This window comes from Maylandia zebra, linkage group LG1 (genome assembly GCF_041146795.1).
Source record: "Maylandia zebra isolate NMK-2024a linkage group LG1, Mzebra_GT3a, whole genome shotgun sequence".
Classification (NCBI taxonomy): Eukaryota; Metazoa; Chordata; class Actinopteri; order Cichliformes; family Cichlidae; genus Maylandia; species Maylandia zebra.
The window spans coordinates 3,808,527-3,814,711 of record NC_135167.1 but is presented as its reverse complement, the minus strand read 5'-3'; the positions used below and the strand labels follow the sequence as shown (position 1 = coordinate 3,814,711).

General features: G+C 42.5%; 1 long non-coding RNA gene across 1 annotated transcript; it reads right to left on the bottom strand.

Annotated features, from left to right (window-relative positions):
- Window positions 1-3,484: 3,484 nt before the first annotated feature.
- On the bottom strand, window positions 3,485-5,878 carry LOC143419901 (uncharacterized). Its single transcript, XR_013099927.1, has 3 exons — window positions 5,527-5,878; window positions 5,363-5,397; window positions 3,485-3,617 (listed from the first exon to the last, which is right to left on the bottom strand). It is a non-coding gene; the product is annotated as an uncharacterized LOC143419901 (long non-coding RNA).
- Window positions 5,879-6,185: the final 307 nt, after the last annotated feature.

Below are 6,185 nucleotides of genomic sequence, written 5' to 3'. Positions count from 1 at the left end.
GCTCGTGACCTAAAGAAAACAAAAAAAGAAAGGCTATGAATAAGATAGGAAATAAATATGAAAAATTAAAAAGGGTAAATTTAACTAGGAAGGAATAAAATATAAATTAAGGTTAAAAATGAAATAACTGTACAACACAAATTAGAATGAAGGGTAAATTTAACTGGGAAGAATAAGATAAAATATATAAATTAAAGTTGAAAATAAAATAACTGTACAACAAAATACACAATACACAATATAGAACTATATAAGAATGTATGAAGAAATCTAAATATAAATAAATATATACACAATAACAGCAGCTGTACAAGTATTAACTGGAAATGAAGAATATAGTGACCAGTGTTGTGCAAAACCAAAGTCCAGAAAGTCCAGTGTGTGTGTAAGAACCATATGTGTGGGTCAGTACTGTGTGGTGGTGTGATTGAGAGACCGTATCGCCTGCGGGAAGAAGCTCCTCCTCAGTCTCTCTGTGTTGGTCTTCAGGGAGCGGAATCGCTTTCCTGACCTCAGCAGAGAGAACAGTCTGTTGTTGGGATGGCTGAGGTCCTTCACCATCTTCCTGGCCTTGGTCCAGCACCGCCTGCTGTAGATTGAGTGCAGGTCAGGGAGCTCGGAGCGGATGGTGCGCTCAGCTGACCGCACAACCCTCTGTAGAGCTCGTCTGTCCTGCATGGTGCTGTTCCCGAACCAGGTTAAGATGTTTCCCATCAGGATGCTCTCTATGGTGCACGAGTAAAAGTTCCTGAGCACCTTGGAGGGCAGTTGGAAGTCTCTCAAGCGTCTGAGGTGGTAGAGACGCTGACGGGCCTTTTTCACCACGGTGTTGATGTGACAGGACCATGACAGGTCCTGCGTGATGTGAACTCCGAGGTATTTGAAGCTGTCCACTCTCTCCACTGGGCACTCGTTGATGACGGGGGTCTGGTAGTTCCTCTCCTGCTTAGTGCTGAAGTCCACTATCAGCTCCTTTGTCTTACTGACGTTTAGAAGGAGGTTGTTCCTCTGGCACCAGTTCTCCAGATTCCTAATCTCCTTCAGGTAGGCTGTCTCGTTGTTATCAGAGATCAGGCCCACCACGACGGTGTCGTCAGCAAACTTGATGATGGTGGTGGAGCTGGTAGTGGCCACGCAGTCATATGTGTACAAAGAGTACAGCAGGGGGCTCAGAACACACCCCTGGGGGGCTCCAGTGCTGAGAGTGGTGGAGGCTGAGACATGTCCGCCCATCCTTACTGCCTGTGGTCTGCCAGTTAGGAAGTTGGAGATCCACTGACACATAGATGAGCTGAGTCCCAGATGCTCCAGCTTGGTGGTGAGTGTGGAGGGAATTATGGTATTAAATGCAGAGCTGTAGTCTATGAAGAGCATTTTAACATAATTCCCCCTTCTAGTGTCCAAGTGAGTGAGTGATCTGTGGAGGAGATGAGAGATGGCATCGTCTGTGGAACAATTTGGACGGTAAGCGAACTGTAGTGGGTCCAGTGTGTCTGGTAGTGAAGAAATGATGAAGTCTCTGACCAGGCGTTCAAAGCACTTCATCACTACTGAGGTGAGGGCTACAGGGCGATAGTCATTGAGAGAAGCAGGGTGGGGTTTCTTCGGGACAGGAACAATGATGGACTCTTTGAAGCATGTGGGGATCACCGACTGAGATAAAGAGATGTTGAATATCTCAGTGAACACAGGAGCTCTGAATGCAAAACGAGGTCCCGTTATCAAAAGTTTATGAGAAAATGACCCTGCGTTGGTTTAATTTATGACCTCAGGAAACACTGCCCTGCTGAGTTTATGGTCTCAGTCACTAGTTTTATGTCTTATTTAATGCCACTTAAATTTCTTTTGCTAAATTATGACCTTATTTTGCATAAAAATCATCAGTAACGGTCAGGACAAGCGTTCAGTGTGCTCCGCTTCTCAGTCAGAGCCAATTGAAAAGTGGATCTGAGCAGTATAACAAAAGAAGAGCAGAAGAAGATCCCAGTATCGTGTTTCTCTGCGTTCTAATGCCCGGGAAAACCAACATGTTGACAAGGCGATGCATCAGTGTCTACTTAAAATTATGTTACACTGAGACAGACACTTTGGTATTTAGTTAATGGTTTGAGAAATCTCTGTGGCTATGAAAAAATGAAACTAATGTTGGTTATACTTAAATAAACCCAATGTTTCTCTTGCTGTGCTGACACAGAGACACATCGTTATCAAACCTCATTAATGCCTCAGCAATCACTGAAAGAAACTGAACTTTAAATGTCAGAAAACATGCTGCTCTGCTTGGTGAAGCTTGTTTTAGACCGAGTGAAGAAAGCAGAGTTTGACCGAGAAATACATTCATTAGGATTTGAAAATATTCTTGAGCTGTACCATCTTGTTTTCCGGGGGTCCTGGAATGAAAAGCATTCAAGCTGCTTTTAAAATAAAGAGAACTTTCTTTCTGTGTCTGCAGCCTCAGCGTGACTCATTTTGTTAACCTCCTGGCTTTCAGACAGACTGGATGATGATCCTGCGCTCTCTCACCTATCACCTGTCCTGCAGGCAATCACCTGGCAGTCAGTGCTTGGGGTCAAGCCATAAACCAGCCAGTTATCAGCCGTCATCATCTTCACTGTGGCCACAATAAAGAAATAAACAAAGAAGAAAATGCCTACAGACAAAACCCTGGGCAGTGGCGACTCCATTGCCTGGAACAATAAAGTTTCCTGTAATAGTGCAGTTGTAAAACCAGAAAACCTCCTGAGGTGTTCTACTATTGACCTCTATGAGTCAGGTCAAAGGTCATAGAAAAAAAGAGTGTAAGACATGCTTTAGCGAGACGTCTGCCGGTGATAAATCTTTTTTTCTTCTCACTGTTTGTCTTAAAAAAAGAAGAAATGAAGGAAATGTCATTACATTAATTTCCACCCTTCACAGTGCAAACATCTACAGTGTGTTTGATCTGACCTTTCACAGTGTTTCTTCTTCACATGTGTTTACATTGTTGACTGTATATAATAACTAATGGTCTGGCTAAACAACAGGACCATTAGTGTTTGGCTTTTTTTTGTGAAATGTCAGCTTTAGCATGTTGTTTCAATATTTGGGTGAGAAGCTCGCTAAACAAACTGTACAAATGCCTGATAATCAATGCTGAGTAACAAACTACTGGCTATTTGTTGGTCCAGCTGTCAGTCAAAGAATCATCACAATATAACTCAAAGCTTTAATAACATTTACATGAGAGCATTATATTAAAATGACGCTGTGCAGCTATTATGAACTGGTAAATTACCTCTACCAGGCTGTAAAGTCAGACATTTTAACATGGGAGTCTACGGGGACTGACTCACTGGAAACAGCCTAAAGTGGCCGCTCAACAAACTGCACTTTTTTTTGCACCACTTTGTTGCCTTCAGCCGGCTTATTGGAACTCAAACAACAATCGTTATCATTTCATGAAATACGTTTTATTTTTATTTTTTAAATTGAGAATAGACGGTGGAGAGAAGGCAGGAAAGCTGAGCGTGACAGAGAGGGGGAGGAAGGGATCCAGTAACTGGCCTCGGGGTGGATCTGAACCTCTGCAATGTCCTTACTGCTCGACTCGAGCTATACCGGCGCCACAGATGTTGTTACTGAGAAATCAGGAGAAAAGAGGTTTTCAGCTTATCAAAATAAAAGCATCAGAAACCAATTCAGCTCAAAGTCCCATTAACAATGAGTTGGTTATGATGTGTAGAGCAACACTGTGACTACTATAAATGAACTTTAACACGTGAAGCAGGGCTTCCTGTGGATCCAGAATCACTAAAAGTGACATACACGGATCCATCTTCCACCCGTGTAGACGACCGATGTGCTTTTAGCTGTGCGAGAGTGAATTATCAGAACTGATTTTCTTTACATGAGGACAGTTTCTGAATTGATTTTTCAGCTCAGCGTGTATCATCTAAACACCTTTGGTATGCAGCGCGAATCCAGCTCTCCGTCCTCTGCTTCAGATTGATCGTTGACTGATATCAATCATGGCTTTCTGGAATGCTTGGGAATGTTGGGGAATGTGCGGCAGTGGAAAGTGGGTCAGGAATTCCAAGCTTCACTGCTTTGCCAGAAACACGACCACCACAAATTAACCAAATTTCAACAGCGGAGGTGGAAACATTTGTGTGTGACTGACAGATTTCAGCAGGAGGAGGAGTGAAGTGGGGGGCACTGACAAAGAGGAACGTGAACATCCTCAGCTGCAGTGAGGACAGAAACCACCAAACAGCTGTTGGCACATACATACTGTACATACACAATGTACATACTCTTTCTCATGTGTGCTCTTCTCCAAAAACATTCCTTAGCTGACAAAGAGCTCTTTCTAAAGTCATGTTTTAGGATTTGGTGTGCAGGAATTTCACTGTCATATAAAAAAACCCAAACATTTTCACAGGACTCTATGCAGTCGTGTGAAAAATTAACAACATCCTTTTTGCTTCCAGAGGTATTAAGTGGAATTAAGAGGCAGATGCTGCTGGTCAGATGCACTTGTTTAACTGATGATCGGCAGGTGAGCATCTCTATAAATGCAGAAGTGGATGTACCAGAAATTCACCCCGAGGTCAGACGAGGCAGCTCAGAGAAACTGCATATCAGTTCGCATTTTAAACGTTAAAGTTAATGTCAGCGCGGTTGGAGAAAGACTTGTTCAGAGTGGTTGCCACGAGAAAACCTCTTCTGTCTAAAAAGAAGTGCAGCGTTGCATCTGAAAAAAACTCTTCTGGAACAACATCCTTTGGATAGACGAAACTAACTTAGAGATGCGCAGCACCATGCTTGGATGATATCTGCACTAATGCCACATACCAACTGTCAGCACGGTGGTGGAAGGGTGAAGAGTTGGGGTTGTTTCACAGCCACAGGACCTGAACACCCTGCAGTCACTGAGTGAACCATGGACTCCTTTGTATACCAAAGTGTTTAACTTGAATAAAAAGCTCTGGCAGGATCCTAACAGGACTATGTATAAGTCAATGCCTGCACACCTCAATGACCTGAAGCTACATGTTAAAGAACAGTGGGCCAAAATCCCTCCACAACGATGTAAAAGACTGACAAAGTCATACAGTAAACCATTACTTGAAATTACTGTTGCTAAAGGCGGTTTTACAAACTACTCAATCATGGGGTTTACTTTTTCATATGACTGTAAGTATTCTACTTGTGTTATGAGCAGTAATTTCCTAGTACTAATTAAACTAAATAATTTTCTGTCGTCCTGCAAGTATATTTATCCATCAAAATTAAGTCTGTTGACCAGTTTTGGAGATATTCAAAGAGACGGCCTAACTCTGGATATGTGATGGGCTGGTAACCTGTCCAGGGTCTAACTCACCTTTTACATGACAGCTGGAATCGACTGCAGTCCCCCTGCAAGCACAAATTGGACAAGCTGTTAGAAAAGCGGATGGAGGCATGTCTATATAATAGAACTACATGGCTTTGACTTGCAGTGCTCAAAGTGCTAAAAGATTAACAAATTAAAGAAATAATACTTACTGAGCAGTAAGATTTCTTCCCAGAAATTATTACTCAATTCCTAAAAAGAAATGCCTGATGGACAACGTTAGCCAGCTGCACACTTCTTTTTGTTGGCGGCTGTAGTCAGTAAGATCTCTGCGTTTCAAAAACTCACACCAAGCAACTGACACAGAACTCATCGAAGTAGATAAACAGCTCTGCAGACCAGAGCACATATCTGATTTTAGGGTGAACTGTTCAGTAAAACAGATGATCTGCTTTGAATTTAAGCACAATGACCTTGAAAGCTGAGATGAAACTTGAGCTCTTGTTTATCTGTCTCTTTGTACGTCTCCTTCTGGTTTCTAAGGCTGGTTTCCGCAGTTTAAACTGAATTTTCTAAGACTGTCATCATCCTGCTTTCTGCCCTATTTCAGTTTTTTTTCTTTCTGTTATTTGACTTATTAGCTATGCAGTGAAAAGTGAATCAGTCAGCTTGTTTCCTGTTTAATTAAGAATCAGACGTGTGTTTGTCTTCATCAGTATCAGGATCAGCGAGCGTGTTAATCTGACACCAGAAACAGGCACCAGTCCGTCCAGGAGAACAGCTGACTACCTGATGAGGCAAACACCAATCAGAAGCTCTTTGTTGTTTTTAACTGAAGTGTTCAGCAAACCGACGAGTCTCCGCTCTGTCT